This window comes from Eriocheir sinensis, chromosome 9 (genome assembly GCF_024679095.1).
Source record: "Eriocheir sinensis breed Jianghai 21 chromosome 9, ASM2467909v1, whole genome shotgun sequence".
Lineage (NCBI taxonomy): Eukaryota > Metazoa > Arthropoda > Malacostraca > Decapoda > Varunidae > Eriocheir > Eriocheir sinensis.
In genome coordinates, this window is record NC_066517.1 from 22,032,679 (window position 1) to 22,052,137 (window position 19,459).

The following is a 19,459-nucleotide window of genomic DNA, read 5'->3' on the forward strand; positions in this document are numbered from 1 at the left end:
GACAGAGAGTTGAGATAAGGGAATGCAGTGAGAGGCAGTTAACGCAAGATACAAAGACATTAAAGCAAGGGGACGCATAGAAAAGCAAGATAATTAAGGAAGAAATAGATAAATTAATAAATAAAAAAGTACCGTCAATAATTATTATGATCAATAAACTCTAATTACCCTTTTCTTATAATCATCCTAAACACACACACACACACACACACACACACACACACACACACACACACACACACACACAAGGGGGACACACCCAGACCCACCCAGCCACAGGAGACCTACAGAAACAGATCACCTGAAGGGGTTGACCTGGATTCCTGAAGCGTGCCTGCGCCTGTGTGTGTGTGTGTGTGTGTGTGTGTGTGTGTGTGTGTGTGTGTGTAATGTGAAGAAAGAAGCTGAAAATGATGTTACTAAGCAAAGAAGAAGCGTATAAGAGAAAAATAAGAAAATACTTGCTTATAAAGATGGAAACCTGATTATTACACACACACACACACACACACACACACACACACACACACAGTAAGGTCATGGCTGTCCACTTCCCACCCCGTTCCTATCTTCCTTATTTTCATCCTCCCTCCCTGTGCGGTCAAGAGTAACAAGAACAATACACGTTTTTATACCGACTTGCCTTGAGAAAAATTCGAAACACAACAATAAAAACAACAACAATGAAACCAACGATACTACTACTACTACTACTACTACTACTACTACTACTAATAATAATAATAATAATAATAATAATAATAATAATAATAACACAGAAAATACTACAAACAAGCGTCAAAAATGTACGTCAGGTGTTTATCAGGTGTGTGTGTGTGTGTGTGTGTGTGTGTGTGTGTGTGTCACCTGTTGCGTATATAAAGGTGTATATCCAAATATTTACCTGTTTGTTTTATGAGAAAGTGTGTGTGTGTGTGTGTGTGTGTGTGTGTGTGTGTGTGTGTGTCTAACGGTCAGAAGCATTGCATGTCTCAAATTACTTTTACACTCACACGGTAAATTAAGACCAGTAAAAAAAACGAGAGGAAAAAAACGGAAGAAAACACCAAACCACCGTTGCGAAATGTCACGCTTGATCGGTTCTCACACTTCGGTATTTTCTTCTTTTAATGGAATCTTTGTAGCAATTTCCTCCTCTTTTACTAATGGGACTTTTTCTTGATTATAAAACCGGTCTCTCGCTGCACCCCTCCAAAAAAAGACGTAAAGCTACTGAGAACTGCCAATTTATAGAACGAAGAAGGATGAGGGATTGAGGATATCACATTGAAACGATGCACACTGAGTTAAATGAAGTTAAAAATAATGAATAAATAAATAAATGAACAGCGTAATGGAAATATAAATGGAACCAGATGAAAATTCCTCACCTCACCTGATTAATCAACCGTGAAATCACAAGCTCGAGATAACTGAATGAAACGATACATAAAATTGATTGATAAATGAAAAAATAAAAAAATGTCCTGAGTGAAATAAGAAGAAAAAGAAGGAAAATAGCAAACTAAACACACAAATTAGAGGTGAAAGAAGTGTGGAAGATAAGAAGGAATGAAAGTTGTATAAGAGAAAGAAGAGGAAGTAGTATATAGTTTCAGAGGCGCGGAAGAGAGAGGGAGAGCGAGAGAGAGAGAAGATACTAAGTTGGTTGCGTTGTGAAGTGGGAAAGGAAGCTGGAGGTGAAAGAAGTACAAGGTAAAATGAAGAAGATGGGAGCTGAATAATTGAAAGAAGAGAATGTAGTCTTAGAAGAGTGAGAGAGGTAAAGAGGGAGAGAAAATTCATGAGTTGATTACGTGTACTGTACAAGAATAGCGATATGGAACACAACAGAACAAAACAAAGAGGAAGGGAAAGTTCATGAGTTGGTTACGTGTACTGTACAAGAATAGCGATATGGAACACAACAGAACAAAACAAAGAGGAAGGGAAAATTCATGAGTTGGTTACGTGTACTGTACAAGAATAGCGATATGGAACACAACAGAACAAAACAAAGAGGATGGGAAAGTTCATGGGTTGGTTACGTGTACTGTACAAGAATAGCGATATGGAACACAACAAAACAAAACAAAGAGGAAGGGAAAGTTCATGAGTTGGTTACGTGTACTGTACAAGAATAGCGATATGGAACACAACAGAACAAAACAAAAAGGGAGAGAAAATTCATGAGCTGGTAATGTGTACCCGAATTTGACCTCTCTTTTGGTTACTCTTTACTTTTGTCTTTTATGGGGGCGGCAAGTAGCGAGCTTCTTTTTTTTTTTTTTTGCACTCTTTTTGTTGCCACTAACAACCAAACTTCACGACCAAAACTTATGCACAGACAATAAAAAAGATGAAAATATGATGAATGAATAAAACAAAGGAAAAAATATATCAATAAGAATACAAAAAAAAGTTAATGTCGACGTGAATCACAAAAAACAAACCCTGACCAACAACAACAACAACAACAACAACAACAAAAACAAAATTCACACAAGGGCAAAATAAAATAAAAATAAGAAATAAATAAAACAACGTAACCTAATAAAACAAAAGAACACAAAAAAACACTACAAACAGAAAAACCAGAAATAAACAGAATAAAAATAAATACAAGAAATAAAACAAAAATAACAGAATACAAAATCAAAATACAATAGATATAAAAATAACAAGATAACTAAAAAACAGCAACAATAATGACGATACGAAACACAAACACAACAAAACCTAAAAAAAAATATAAAAAAATAAAAAAAAAATAAACAACAACCCTTGACTTAACCCACACATCAGCAAGGTAACGGAAGGAAGGAAGACAGGAAGGAAGGCAGGAAGGAACCCCGGGCGGCCCACAATGCAATGAGGCGTGCGTGACTACGATAGATGTGGGTCACGAATCAAGTGGCACGAAGGTCATAAATCTTGCTATTATATCGTTCCTCGAGCACACTAATGGGGGGTAATGGGAAAGTGGTGGTATGGGGGCGGGGGAGGTTGAATGGGGGGGGTGAGGTTCAATGGGGGTGAGGTGAGGTGATGTTTCTTTGGGGTGTTGTGAGGTGACAGGAATGGAGTGAGGTTGAATGGGGGTGGGGGGTGAGGTTGAATGGGGGGAGGTGAGGTGATGTTTCTTTGGGGTGTTGTGAGGTGACATAGGAACGGGGTGAAGTTAAATTAAGTTGAGGTGAAGTTCGCTTTGCTTAGCCTTAGAGTAAAATGAAGTAGAGATGAATTTGAGAGGGGGGGGGGGGAAAGAGGGGTACATGAGATCAGTGAGATGAGGTTGCGTGAGACCACGTGGGTTTAGGTGAGGTGAGATGGGATGAGATGAGGATAAGTGAGATTAGGTGGTGATTAGTCAGTCAGCCAACCACTCAGTCCATCAGTCAGTCATTCACCCAATCAGTCAAAGAATCGGTTAGCCAATCAATCAAGAAATCAGTCAGTCAGTCAGTCAGTCAATTAGTTAACTCAAATAATCAGTCAGTTAGTCAGTCAGTTAGCCAAAGAATCACCCAGTCAGTCAGTCAGTCAGTCAGTCCCTTACTGTCCGGGTGAGTGACTGGCTGAAGGCGGTTAGGTTTCGTTCCCGTTCATTGGGGTTCACCGGTTCGGATCCTTTACTCGATTAATGGTTCGTTCACTCCCTTGCGCACCAGCTTCCTCGTCTCTCTCTCTCTCTCTCTCTCTCTCTCTCTCTCTCTCTCTCTCTCTCTCTCTTTTCTTCCATTTCTTCCTCCCTCCCTCTCTTCATTTTCTTCCTCTGATCACTATCTACCTCGTTTCTCTCCCTTTCCTACAGTTTTTCCTCCCTTTTTTCCTTCGTCCCTCCCTTTTTCTATTCGCTAACTTCCTCCATTACAAACACTAGCTAACCATTCCTTATGTTTTTTTCTCTTCTTTTTTCTCTATTCCCACCGTCCTTCCTTCCTTCCTTCCTTCCTTCTTTCACCATTGTTATCTTCATTAATTATATACAGCTAAACCTTTTTCCTTTTTTCCCATTCTTCTTTCCTTCCTTTCCTATCCATTCCTGCCTTACTTTCTTTCCTTCCTTCTTCCATTCATTTACTCCGTTTTCCCTTCATCAGTATCACAGGTAAACTTTCTTTCTCCTATCTCTTTCTTTTATCTTTTTTTCCCTCCCTTTACTTCCCTTTTTATACTTCCCATTTTCCTCTCTTAGCTCATCTCACAATCTCTACATTCATATATCAATAATTTTTTCACATAAGTAATCGCTCTCTGTATGTATGTTTATGTATATCTCTCACTCTAACACATCTATTAATCTCTTCCTTTCAACCCGTTCACCTGTCTTTTCTACACTCCCAAAACACAGGTAAGTCAAGTCTCTATTCCCAGCACCAGTCATTTCTCTCTCTCTCTCTCTCTCTCTCTCTCTCTCTCTCTCTCTCTCTCTCTCTCTCTCTCTCTCTCTCTCTCTCTCTCTCTCTCTCTCTCTCTCTCTCTCTCTATTCATCTCTACCTGTCAACCCGTTCCCTTCTCTTTTCTACATTTCCCCAACACAGGTAAGTTAGTCTCTATTCCCAGCACTAGTCTTACATCACGCAATGAATCTCACGCACCAGACTTAGCGGTAGCACGTAATGGGGAAACAGTTAAGAGAAAAAAGTGTCTGAGCGGAAAGATGTGCTGGGAAAGGCTGCAGAGGCGTGGACGAGAGAGGGAGAGAGGCGTGGACGAGAGAGAGGGCGAGAGATAAGTCATGGAGTTGGTCGTGAGCTTAAGTGGAAAAGGAAGCTGGATGTGAAAGAAGTAGAAGATAAGGAGAGTTTGTAAGCTAAATAAGTGAGGTAGCAACAGTTTTAGAGGCTTGAGGGAGAGAGGGAGAGAAGATTCATGAGTTGGTTGCGTTCTGAAGTAGGAAAGGAAGCTGGAGATGTGAAACAAGCGTGAAAGAAAGGTCATATTTTAAAACACATCAGCGCTCAGACACACACACATATTTAACAAGGCTTTCGTAGGAGTTTGGGGCATTTCCAGGGGTAGTTTGATGACCCAGGTGGTAGTTTGACCCTTCTTCTGTACCATGAACCTAAAGAAACACCCATTAGAACCCGATTGATCTCCTTTTTGGCCTTTGCAAATACTTGATGTGAGAGGCGGAAGCGTTTGAGAATGCCGACGTGTGTGAGCTGAATAGGTGAAGGAAGAGGAAGTAGTTTCAGAAGCGTGAGAGAGAGGTAGAGAGGGAGAGGTCATGGAGTCGTGTCTCAAGTGGAAAGGAAAGGTAGAGGTGGTTTCAAAGCATAGAAGAGGAAAGAAAAGTGGAGTGGTAGAAGGAAAGTAGAAGGGGAAGACAGAGGTGATTTAACCTTGTAGCAGCGACGGGCCAAATTTGTGGCTTTACCGTGTACCAGCGACGGGCCAAATTTCTGCCATGATATAAACCCCCCAAAATAGATGATGCATAAACTGATCACGAATGCGTTGATGTATATTATGAAATCGTTTGTGTGAGTGATGATTTTTTCTCACTTTTCTCGCCTTTAAGAAACATGATTAAGGGATATGGAGGGAGGGGGAAAAAAGTGGTATATGATGTAAGAGGAAGAGGAGGAAGAAGTGTTTTGAGTGAAGTGGAAGAGGAAGAAGTGTTTTAAGAAGTATGACAGCGGAAGGGATAAAAGAACGAAGATGCTGGTTAACTCTTGCATAAGGGATTTGGACGGTATAGGGATGAGCAAGAGTAGAAAGAGAAGAAAGTAGTGATTTAAAAAGTCTCCAGGAACAGAGACGTGAGCTTATCAGCGGAAGGGATGAAAGAATGAAGATGCTGGTTAACTCTTGCAGAAGGGATTTGGACGATATAGGGATGAACAAGAGTAGAAAGAGGAGAAAGTAGTGTTTTAAAAAGTGTCCAGGAACAGAGACGTGAGTTTATCAGCGGAAGGGATAAAAGAACGAAGATGCTGGTTAACTCTTGCATAAGGGATTTGGACAGTATAGGGATGACCAAGAGTAGAAAGACGAGAAAGTAATGTTATAAATAGTATCCAGGAACAGAGACGTGAGGAGATGTGTGTTGAAATAAAGGAGGAAGAGAAAGTAAAGATGTTAATTTAGTGTAAGGAGAGGAAGAGAATTGCTGGTTAAGAGTAAGAGGCTTCAAGAGGTGTGTACTGAGTGGAGGAGGAAGAGGAAATCCTGGTTAAGAGTAAGAGGCTGCAAGAGGTGTGTGCTGAGTGGACGAAGCAGAGGAAGTGTTGGTGTTAGTGAAGGCGTGTGTGTGTGTGTGTGTGTGTGTGTGTGTGTGTGTGTGTGTGTGTGTGTGTGTGTGTGTGTGTGTGTGTGTGTGTGCCCAAGCTGTCTCATTTTTCCCTTCCTCTCTCACACTTTCCCTTCACTTTGCTCCCTTCACTCACGTTCCTCTTATTCTTTATCTCACCTTCCCTTCCCCTATCAAACTTTCCCTTCATTCTACAAGCTTACGTTCCCTTCATCCTACATCGCACGTTCCCTTCATTCTTTGCCATACATTCCCTTACGTTCCCTTTATGTTTTACCAATCAAGCCTTTCCTTCACTGTGCCATCTCACGTTCCCTTCATTCCATGCCTCACCTTCCCTTCCACAATCATTCTTTCCCTTCATTTTTCTTTCTCACGTTCCCTTAATTCTTCTCCCTTTTTTCTTCCTCCTTCAGCTCATTTTTTCTTTTCCTTCATCTCTCACGTTCCCTTCATCCTGTGCTCCGTTCCCTTCATTGTATCTCTACGGTTCCCTTCAACTATTCCCATACGTTCCCTTCACACTCATAACTCCCCTTCATTCTTCTAACACATCTTTCCTTTCCAATACCTTACGTTCCCTTCACTTTCAACACCTTCCCTTCACCACGCTAAGTAACGGTAACGTTCATTTCGTTGTATCACTAGTTCACTTCATCTATTCCCATCATACGTTCCCCTTACACTCATAACTCCCCTTCATTATGCTAAGAGACCTTTCCCTTCACTCTATGACCTATACCATACATTCCCTTCCATTATCACACCTTTCCCTTCCTCTATTCTTACGTTCCCTTAACTCTTCACACCTTCCTTTCACCACGTTTTGAGTTCCGGCAACGTTCACTCTTCGCCCACCAAGAGAACGTTTCCCACGTGACTCACACCCGCGTCAAGTCACACCGCACAGGCGAAGTGTCACGCTCCCTGCTGGTTAATGAGCCCACCTGTTGCGGCGCCCCCCTTCACCTGCACGACAACTGGCTACTGCAGGTGTGACGAGGCGAGGATTACCTAACGACAGAGGAGGAGGAGGAAGTGTTTTGAAAAGTGAGCCAGAAAGATTAAAATGGAGGAGGAGGAAGTGTTTTGAAAAGTGAGCCAGAAAGATTAAAATGGAGAAGGAGGAAGTATTTGAAGTATGAAAAAGAGAAGTGTAGTTAACGAAGCGAAGATTACCTAAGACTAGAGGCGGAAGAAGTGGTTTGAAAAGTATGTAAGAAGAACAGTAGTATGTGGGTTAGATAGAAGAGGAGGAAGTGTCTTAAGAAGTATGAAAGGAAGGGAGTGTAGATTGTGAAGTATGAGGAGGAGTAGGAAGTGGCTTAAGATGTATGAAAGAGGAAAGAAGTGTAGATTGAGAGATATGAGGAAGAGGAGGAAGTGTTTTAAGAAGTATGAAAGAGGAAAGAAGTGTAGTTTGAGAGATATGAGGAAGAGGAGGAAGTGTTTTAAGAAGTATGAAAGAGGAAAGAAGTGTAGTTTGAGAGATATGAGGAAGAGGAGGAAGTGTGTTAAGAAGTATGAAAGAGGGAAGAAATGTAGATTGTGAAGTATGAGGAGGAGGAAGTGTCTAAACAAGTATGAAAGAGGAACGAAGTGTTGTTTGTGAAATATAATAGAGGAGGAAGTGTTTTGAGAAATATGAAAAAGGAAAGAAGTGTAGTTTGAGAGATATGAGGAAGAGGAGGAAGTATTTTAAGAGGTACGAAATATCTTGGTTTGTGAGGACGCGGACATTAATTAAGACGACAAAAGAGTTATTAAAGATTACACCTGTTTCTGAGAGTAGAGAGACCAGAGAATAATGAAGGGGAGTTATGAGTGTGAAGGGAATGTATGGGAATAGATGAAGGGAACGCTACCGGAAACTATCATGGCAAAGGGAAGGTGTAGAAAGTGAAGGGAACGTGAGGTATAGGAAGGGGAAGGTGTGTTGGAAGAAAAACTCCCTTGATTTGTGGCTATACATTATAAGACGTTACCTCGTCCAAAAACACCTATTTGACAAGGCTTTCGTAGGAGTTTTAAGCATTTCCATTAGTACTTTTATGGCCCTGCTGGTAGTATGACACTTTCTCTGTACCGTGGACCTGAAGAAACACTCATTGGAACGTAGGAGTTTTAAGCATTTCCAGTAGTACTTTTATGGCCCTGCTGGTAGTGTGACCCTTCTTCTGTACCGTGGACCTGAAGAAACACTCATTGGAAGCCGCCTGACCCCCTCTTTGACCTTTAGAAATAACTGATGTGAGAAACCGAAGTGTCTTATAATCCCGCGACAAAAGAGTTACTAGAGACATAACATTAATTTCTGAGCGAGGATCAAGATGACATAGATCCAATAAGGTAATAAAAACGTCACCATAATCCCTGAAGAGAGAGACTAAGGCGACAAAAGACATGAAGTGATAAATAAAAGTAAAAACGTCACCCTCGCAATCTGAGCCCTCGAGACAACAACGGTACTGACAAACACCTCAAGACAACAGGTGAGGTGACTCGACAGGTAAGACTCTGTGACGGTTTTCTTCTTTTTTACAGCAAAGGAGACAGTTCAGGGGGGTAAAAAAAGAAAAGAAAACAATATTAAAGAAAAAGAAGCCCGCTACTTACTGCTCCTGAATAGAGTACAGAGGAGTTGCCAAAAAGAGAGGTCAGTTTCGGGAGGAGAGGTGTCCTGATGATACGTGTAAAAGGTGTTCACTGACATCACACATCACACTCTGGGCCACTTCGATATGATGGGTTAGTACGCCTCCAAACCAATACCAAAGACTTACATGTATAGTGTTTTGTGTTCATATTCAAATTAGGAACAGTGAGGAAGCTATACGGGAAATCTCTTGTATGTTTCTGGTCTTCCGTTGAAAACCTAATCATTATGACGTGTATGGTATTGAATTGTTTGGTTCGTGCGATTACAAAGCCACTTTGTTAGACTGTGGAATCGGCGCCAAGGTTCATATCCTCAAACCCAAATTCAGAAAGCATATTGATAAGTCTGATGAAGAAGAAGAAGTAGAAGAAGTAGACGAAGGAGAATAATACTAATACTAATAATAATAAGAAGAAGAAGAAGAACACACACACACACACACACACACACACACACACGATAAGGCTTGCGTAGAGGTCTTGTTAGTATTCCAATGAGTAATTTTATGAGCTCAGTAATAGTTTGACGAGGCTTCTGGGCCATGAACGTGAACATATACTCTTTAGAACCCAACTAATCTCCTCTGTGACCTTTGAAAATAGGGCCTAACACACAAGAGAAGCCTAATATGATATCTTAATTAAAAGCCCATGTAGGAGAAAGAGACCCAGTAGTTAAGCATAGTCACTGATATGCTAGGCTACAATCATTAAACTTGTACGTGCGTCATATGAATACAAGAAAAAGAAAACATTTGTACTCAAGTAAAAGTAATGCAGGTTAAAATGATTCAGCACTCCATAATACCGGCTGAACATTAAGTTGTGTGAGTGTGTATAAAGTTTCCTCTTACACCAGGTTAGCACACAGGGAGAGGCTAATAAGGAAGCGAAGGTAAAAAAAAAGACGAGGTGAATGACTAGGCTATTTGGGAAGCCTACTGTTGTGTTAGGCTATGTTGTGTAAATGCTAATCCCTTACGTATTTCAGGGTAACAAAACACAGAAAGAGTATTGCGTATTCAAAGGTAAAAGAAGGATAGATGATGATGAAGAAGAAGAAGAAAAATAATAATAATAATATGTAATAATAATAAGAATAAGAATAAGAAGAAGAAGAAGAAGACGAAATAGAAGAGATAGAAAAAGATGAAGAAGAAGTAGAAAAAGAACATAAAGAACAAGAAGAGAAAAAGAAGAAATAGAAGAAGAAAAAGAAAAACATGAAGAAGAAGAAGAAGAAGAAAAGAAAGAAAGAGATGATGATGAAGCAGAAAAAGAAGAAAAAAAAATATTAATAACTGAAAATTACAAAAAAAATAGTAAAATCTCCTATTATATGCTAGGGCCGCAGCAGCTAGGCTATACGCAAGAATCTGGCCCGTTTTCTAAGACACTTTCTGCTCTCACATACAATATCCCAAAGTCCACAAAAAAGAGTAGTCGAGTTCACATGACTTATTTTTCACGTTCACGGCCCAGAAGCCTCATCAAACTATCACTAGGCTTATAAAACTAACCGTGGGAGTACTAGCACAACCTCTACGAAAGCCTTAACTAATGTAGGTGTGTGTTAGCTCCGTAATGTTTAAGAAAATGGACCTTATTGTCTTATGTGTATCATGTCAACATTGATTACTAATATGGAAACGCACATTAAAAGAAAAACGCAGATGAATGACTTTGCAGAATAGTGACATAAATTAGACTACGTGTAAACATTAGTCTCACACACACACACACACACACACACACACGATGACTAACCTGTAATAGTATCAGGTAAAAACACAGAATACGAATGATTTAACACTTCAGAAAGCATATTGATAAGTAAGAAGAAGAAGAAGAAGAAGAAGAAGAAGAAAAAAAAAGGAAAAGAAGAAGAAGAAGTAGAAGAAGTAGAAGTAGAAGTAGAAGAAGAAAAAGAAGAAGAAAAAGAAAAAGCAGAAGTAGGAAAAGAAGAAGGAGAAGAAGAAGAAGAAGAAGAAGAAAAAGAAGAAGAAGAAGAGGAAAAAGAAGAAAAAACAAGAAAAAAAGATGATGATATTGACAAAGATTTACCAGTGAAGATGATTAAAAAAAAAAAGATACTGAAATAATTTGTAAACCTAAATTAAACACAAAATTCACAACACAAAAAAGTAGTGTCAATAATCTTTTACCTTAGACTAATTACAACACCTGAAAGAGATGCAACAGGTAAGTCATCCCAACCTCAACTCACCTGAAACACTCCTAATTAACGGCAGGTGAGAGAGAGCGAGAGAGGAGGCGATTTAACTCCAGGTATAACGTAATCCAACTCTTTAGAACCTTTTTAATCTTTCAGCCACACGAAACACTTCAACACCAGCTACACGTAACACCCAAAGGCAGTGTTTCTTTCTTCTTTATCTTCCTTAAGGGCTGTAAGTGTATCCGAGAAGGGAGTTCAGTTCTCTAAGTCACTGCACACGGGGGAGAGCGAGGCACTACATCCACCACCACCGGAGTCTGAGCGAATACTGAGGACCGATGACTGGGACGGCTGACCAAACCACCTTCACCTCCTTTAGGCTCATGAGAGTCCTCCAGGTATACAGGTGAGCCTCCCCCCCGACCTCCACACCCCTCCGCCCACACACTCGGTAGCCAGAACTTCTTCAAAACCGGATTCTCCATCAGTTCTCTACGCCGTGGGGAATCTTTTATCACTTTCATCATCATCATCATCATCATTTACTTAGTCACCAGTCACCATTTCTTCTTCCGGTAGAGAGCATTGAATATAAGAAATAGGAACCGATCCACCAGTTTTCTATATCGGGGGTAATCACATATACCATCGTCATCATCATCATTCACAAGTCATCAATCACATTTCTTCTTCCGGTAGATTGCATTGAATATAAGAAACAGAAACCGATCACCAATATTATATACCGCGGGGCAATCACATACCATCACCATCATCATCATCATCATTCACAAGTCATCAATCATATTTCTTCTTCCGGCAGATTGCATTGAATATAAGAAACAGAAACCGATCACCAGTTTTCTATACCGCGGGGCAACCACATACCATCACCATCATCATCATCATCATTCACAAGTCACCAATTATAGTTCTCATTTTCTCCCTAGACGGCATTAAATATAAGAAACAGAAACCGATCACCAGTTTTCTTTACCGCGGGGCAATCACATACCATCATCACCAGCGTCGTCATTAACCCGTCACACTTGGTTCGGTTCGTTTACTGTATAGATGCGGTAAGTTAGGTCTGTTTACTTTTTGTCGAGGTCATATTTGGTTCGTTTTCTTTACTTCTTAGGTGAGGTCATACTTGGTTCAGTTTGTTTATTTTGTCGGTGAAGTCATATTACTGGGTTAGTCTTGTTTACTATTACCCGTCACCAGTCACCCGTCACATCTCTTTTTCCAGCTGCTGTTATTAACCCTTTTGCTGCGATATGTACTGACCGGTGTCCGACGTAGGTGAATGACTTGGCAATTGGGAAGCCTACTGTTGTGTTAGGCTATGTTGTGTAAATCCTAATCCCTTACGTACATCAGGTTAACAAAGCACAGAAAAAGTATTGCGTATTCATAAATAAAAGCAGGATAGATGATAACGAAGAAGAAGAAGAAGAAGAGGAAGGAGAAGAAGACGAAATAGACGAAAAAGAAAAAGATGATGAAGAAGTAGAACAAGAACCTAACCTAACCTAACTTAACCTAACCTAACCACTCGGGTATGTTCACTATTTCATACCAACTCTCTTAACTTTGGGGAACTGAAATATACCTAACAAAAATAACGCTGCAGTCTCGATTTTTCTTCTGTTTTGAATATACGAGAATGATATTAACATTTACCTAGCACATTAAATATTAACACAGCCTCTATGATTGTAGATTAGTCCTCATTAACACTAAAATAGCTCTTCTTAATGACAACCCAGCCTTCCTATCAGTAATTCAACCCTTCTAACTTAGCCCCATTAATAGTAACAGTAACTTAGCGGTCTTTTTTTACATTAGCGTTTTTTTCCCATTTCATTTGCGTTTTTAGTTTTTTTTTTCATTAGCGGGCTTTTTTTTTCATTAGTAAGTTTTTTTTTTTCATTAGTGGGCTTTTTTTTCATTAGCGGTTTTATTTTTCCATTAGTGGGCTTTTTTTTTCATTAGCGTTTTTTTTTTTATTATTGTAACCCCTTTTTTTTGCCCTTGAGCTGCTTCCTAAGCTGTAAAGAAAAAGTAAAAACACGTCACCTCACTTAATTTTCGTGTTATCGACTCTCTACGCTTTTACTTCAGGTTGCGGACAGTGCTTTCCCGGTTCACTCCCTGGGAACGCCGCGCCCCACTCCAGGAAGCACCCGAGTCACGAAGGGAACCGCAACTCCCCCCCAAGCCGTGACGCAACACACATAACAACACAACATGACTGACTGTTAGGGAGAAAGGCGCGGAGGTGTGCATTTCTTTTGGGTCTAAAAAGAGAAAGGGGTGAATTATACCTTTCTTGGGGGTCTAAGGCTCATGGTAAACAGTAGCGTCTTGTTTTTTTGTGGTCTGCCTTTCGTGAGTAAACAAAACCAACCAGATATTACTTAACTTTAATAGTAAGCAAAGACTAACCCAGTAATATGACTTCACCGACAAAATAAACAAACTGAACCAAGTATGACCTCACCTAAGAAGTAAACAAGACGAACCAAATATGACCACAACAAAAAGTAAACAGACCTAACTTACCTCATCTATAGAGTTAACAAACCGAACCAAGTATGACCTAAGGAGTAGACAAAACTTACCAAATATGACCTCACCTAAAACACATAAACAAACCCACCAAATATTTATGACCTCATCTAAGTAGTAAACAAAAATAACCAAATATGACCTCACCTAAAAGACGTAAACAAAACCACCAAATATTTATGACCTCATCTAAGTAGTAGCTAAACAAAACTTACCAATTATGACCTCACCTAAAACACGTAAACAAACCCACCAAATATTTATGACCTCATCTAAGTAGTAAACAAACCGAACCAAATATGACCTCACCTAAAACACGTAAACAAACCCACCAAATATTTATGACCTCATCTAAGTAGTAAACAAACCGAACCAAATATGACCTCACCTAAAACACGTAAGCAAACCCACCAAATATTTGTGACCTCATCTAAGTAGTAAACAAAAATAACCAATTATGACCTCACCTAAAACACGTAAACAAAACCACCAAATATTTGTGACCTCATCTAAGTAGTAAACAAAAATAACCAAATATGACCTCACCTATATATAAGTAAACAAACGCAACCAAATATGACCTCACCTAAAAATATAAAAATAAATGAACCCAATAATATGACCACCAAAATAGTACTCATTCCTAACCGAACAATCCAACCCGTCTTAAATGGTAACCCAGTCCTCTTAATCAACTTAATATTTATCTTCCATTCTCATTTCCCGTTTGTTCTTCTTCTCCACATCTTCCTCTTCTCTTTCGCTTCTCTCCTCTCTTTATCAACTCCTCTTCTTCTTCTCTTTATATTTAGGAATTCCTCATTTTATATATAAAGTAGATTTGTGTATGTTCTTAATTTTCCTTCTTTTTTAGCACGTCACCAGAGAAACCACAGTGGAAGGCATTTATTTCCTTTTAACCCGTCCGCTTCGATTGGCACGGATTTGGCTTTCACTGCATGTAGCCTGGTAACTATACTCCAGGTCTTTCTCTGCCTCTGTGGTGGATAGTGGAGTGTTTCCCATGCGGTATTGGTGTGCTGGATATCCCCTCCCAAGGTGCAGGACTTTACATTTCTCTTCATTGAATTGTAGCAGACACTTTTTGTTCCATTTCTGTAGCTTGGTGATGTCTGACTGTAGGAAATCCGTAGTCAAGGGGTTAAATGGTGACCCAGCACTCCTAATGGTAACCTAGCCTCTGTATAGTAACCCAGCTCTTCATAATGTTAATCTAGCCCTCATAGAGCTAACCTATCCCCACTTAATGGTTACCTAGCACCCTTCAGAGTAACGCAACCCCCCCTTTATGACAGTTAGCCCACATTATTGGTAACTTAAGTCTTCCTAAAAGTAATCCAATCCTCCTAATTATAACCAAACCCAATTAATAGTAACCTAACCCTTCTCAAAAGTAAATCATACACCCAAGGAATGTAAAGAACAGCGGGTAAGGGTAATGACGACCTAGCCCCATTAATAACAACCTAACCCATTACAAGTAACCTAACTCTGCACCAACGGAATGTACACAGCAGCGGATAAAGGGAAGTACCGCTGAGGTCCTTGACTGTCTAGGGAAGGTTGGCGTGCCGCAGGGAAGGAGCCTCGTCCCCAGCCCCTTCCCAGACCCCCGCTGCGCACTCCCCTTCCTCCCCTGTCCTCCCCCTCCTCTTCTCCCTCCCCTGCCAGTTTTAAGAGGATAACGGGCAGACTGAAGTATCTACACGCGTGGGACTGAATATCTTATAGCCATGTAGCGGGGTGTTTCATTACTTTCACATGCATATTTTAGGGTCTCATAGGAGGAAAAAAATAGAGAAGTAGGATAGGATGTGTGGAGCTGTATTTTTTGTTGTTGTTGTTGCTGTTGTTGTTATTGTTTTTTTTGTATTCTTATTGTTATTGTTATTCTAGTGGATATTATTAGTGTTATTATTATCATCTCAATCCAATATTTTATGTAATATACGTTTAATTAATATAAAAAATGTCTACCTCTACTGTTTTCTTTTACCACTACTACTACTACAACAACAACAACAACAACAACCACTACTACTACTACTACTACTACTACTACAAATATTACTACTACTACTACTACTACTACTACTGTCGATATTGCCATTACATAGATCCATTTGAAAAGAACAACACACACACACACACACACACACACACACACACACAATATAGAGGCGACAGCTGCTCACCCTCGCTCAGTTACGATCAGCTGTTCCATCCCCCTCTATCCCCCTCCCTCTTCTCCCCTACCCCCTCCTTCCCCTTCTCCTCCCCCCTTTCCCTCCATTCTCTCACAGACACGCAGACAGACAGCCAAGCGGAAGGAGGAAGTGGTGGAGAGGCGCGGGAAACACACACACACACACACACACACACACACACACACAAGTAATATAACTCGGGAAGGAAAAATACAAGAGAGGTGATAATGATGAGAGAGAGAGAGAGAGAGAGAGAGAGAGAGAGAGAGAGAGAGAGAGAGAGAGAGAGAGAGAGAGCGTGGGAGGGTACGGAAGGGAGGAGGAGGTGGTGGTGGTGGTGGTGAGGAAACAGGAAGAGAAGTAACGGGCAATGACATCTCTCTCTCTCTCTCTCTCTCTCTCTCTCTCTCTCTCTCTCTCTCTCTCAAGGTGTCCCTATTTACCTGACTATCTGGGCCGCTAATTAACAAGCTGCAGGTGAATGTAACAGGTAAAGGAGCGAACCGGTACGTTACTTGGGCAGGCCAGGCAAGTGACACCTGTTTTTATTGGGTGATGGTGGTGGTGATGGTGGTGGTGGTGATGATTTATAAACCTATGTGGTGTAAAAAGACGAATGCTTGTGACCTTTTAACTAAATACGAAGAAAAAATTAGAGCAAGACAGTTTCCTACATTCACAATCATCGCATTCACTGCTACAAATACCACCACCACCACCACCACCACTACCACCACCACCACCAATATCAACACTGCCACCATCATCACCACCACTGCCATCACCACCACCACTACCAATACCAATAGAGCCACCATCATCACCACCACTGCCATCACCACCACCACTACCAATACCAATAGAGCCACCATCATCACCACCTCTACCATCACCACCACCACCAACAACAACAATACTACCACCGACACCAACAACAACAATACCACCATCAACAACAACAACACCAATACCACCACCACCACCAGCAACAATAATACCACCACCACCATCACTACCACCACCGTTACCACCACCACCAACGATAACAACAACACCAATACCACCAACAACACCAATAGCAACACCACCAACAACAACCTCAACACCACCACCACCAACAACAACAATACAAACACCACCATCACCAACAACAACAACAACAAGACCACCACCAACACCAATACCAACACCAACAACCTCAACAACAATACCACCAACAACAACAACAACACCAATACCACCACCACCAACAACAACAACAACAAAACAAACACCACCACCATCATCACCACCACCCACCACCATTACCATCCCCAACAACAACAGCAATACCACCAACAACAATCTCAACACCAACACCACCACCAACAACAACAACACTAACACTACCACCACCACCATCACCACCACTACCACCGCAACCACCACCACCACTACCGGATGACTATATGGGCGGTAAAAACAATGTGTCGCTAAGCCATAAACTCAAAACTGTATTGGGCTAAGTTATAAGTTATCAAAAACCAAAAAAAGAAAATGGGTTAGTAAAAGAAAGTGATAGTGAAGCGGATGACGAAGGACTGGGAAGTTTAGAAATATAATAACGAGTATGTGGAAGTATTAGCTAAAACTGTAATAGACTAAAATATATGAAGAAACGAGAATATTATGGCAGTGAAAGTAATATTAAAGGGCTTGAGGAAAGAGTAAGATATAAAGAAAAGAAAGTTAAGCAGTATGAGACCAAGCAGGTTTAATATCAACAGGAAGAAGCGGAGATATATTGATGAACATAAAAAATGCGGTGACAGTATCTTAGAGAGAGAGAGAGAGAGAGAGAGAGAGAGAAATGGGAAAGAGAAAGTGAATGATAAGAAGAGAAAGGCCAGACAGCAAAGAGAAAGAGAGGAGAGATAGATAGATACATAGATACATAGATAGACAGAGAATGAGAGAGTAAGAAATAAAGTAGAATTAAAAGGTAAGGGAACATGCTAGATCAGTTTAAACCTATAACAAACTAAGATATGATAACTATGAAGGTTTTGGCGAGTATACTGAAGGGCTTGGCAGAAGGGTGAAATGTAAACAAAGGAAACGTCGAGGAAACAGAACCGAGACAGAGCAAATAGCGGAGTGCAGGGACGGAACTCGGGGCAGACGGCAGAGATTACGACGCAGATAAAGAAAAAATGAAAGGAATTACAGCGCCCATAATCATGTCAGACGTCTGCAAAATAACTTAATTGAGATTCCCTTCTTCTTTGACCTTTTCGCCTCTATAATCATATTCTTATTCATGAGAGAGAGAGAGAGAGAGATTAGGCTTATGGAAAATAACAAAAAAAGAAAGCGGATGATTTGTTAACGTACACATTTACACACATACAGTGAGAGAGAGAGAGAGAGAGAGAGAGAGAGAGAGAGAGAGAGAGAGAGAGAGAGAGAGAGAGAGAGAGAGAGAGAGAGAGAGAGAGAGAGAGAGAGAGAGAGAGAGAGAGAGAGACTTTATTTACGTTAGTTTTTACTAGTTCACCTTTGCAAGAGTCACCTTAATCCCCACAAAGGTTCAAGGATCTCACCTTTGATGCTCACCTTTAAGATTTTACGAGTCACACTGAGTGAAAAAAAAAAGAGAGAACTGTAAAACATAAACTCTCGAAAGCGCTTTACCTCAGATTCTTGTCTTCAGTAAATCAGTTAATAAATATGTAAGTAGGTAAAGAAATAAGGAGAGAAGGAAGTAAATGAATAATGAAAGAAGGAAAAAAAGAAACACTGAATGAAAGAAAGTAGGAAAGAAAGAAAGAATGAAAGAATGAAAGAAAGAAAAAAGAAAGAAAGAAAGAATGAAAGAATGAAAGAGAGTAAGAAAAAAAGAAATAAAGAAAGATAGAAGAATATATGGGTAGAAAAGGCAATTTGAGATTAATAGAAAGAGATACAAAACATTTTCTGTCCTTCTTCTTCTTCTTCTTCTTCTTCTTCTTCTTCTTTTTCTTCTCGTTATTTGTCTCTTTCATCGTCATTTGTCTCCTCCTCCTCCTCCTCCTCCTCCTCCTCCTCCTCCTCCAGTTACACCTGAAGACCGTCCCTTATGGCTCTTAACCTCTTGACAGCCCCTTACCCCTTCATTCCCCTGTTCCCTCCTTTAACCCCCGACCCCCCTTCAGCCCCCTTCAAGCCAACCATCGCCCCTCTTAACCCTTCACTCCTCTCTAGCCCCCTCTTCAACCCCCCTTTGTCAGACCCCTCCCCCCTTCCCCCCAGCCCCCCAAGTTAGTTCCCTCCGCAGTCGCCTCTTTCAGCCAGACCCTTCCTCCAACTTCCCCTCCCATAGTCAGACCTCTCTCCCCTTCCCTCAGCCCCCCCTCCTTAGTCAGACCAGCCTCCTTCCCCACTCTAAGGTCTGAGGGTCCATTAGCATACTCAGCAGTGCCTCGAAGGGGAGAGTGCCTGTGTGCGTGCCCCCCCCCCCCCCCCTCTGAAGGCTCCCGAGGGCACTGAGCTGTGTTAGTGACGGATGGGCGTACTTATACTACTGCTACTACTAC

The 19,459-nt window shown here is 40.8% G+C and overlaps 1 protein-coding gene across 2 annotated transcripts in view; it reads right to left on the minus strand.

Annotated features, from left to right (window-relative positions):
* Window positions 1–19,459, minus strand: part of LOC126996144 (golgin subfamily A member 6-like protein 22) — a 169,835-nt gene that overhangs the window by 132,588 nt on the left and 17,788 nt on the right. The window lies entirely within an intron of this gene.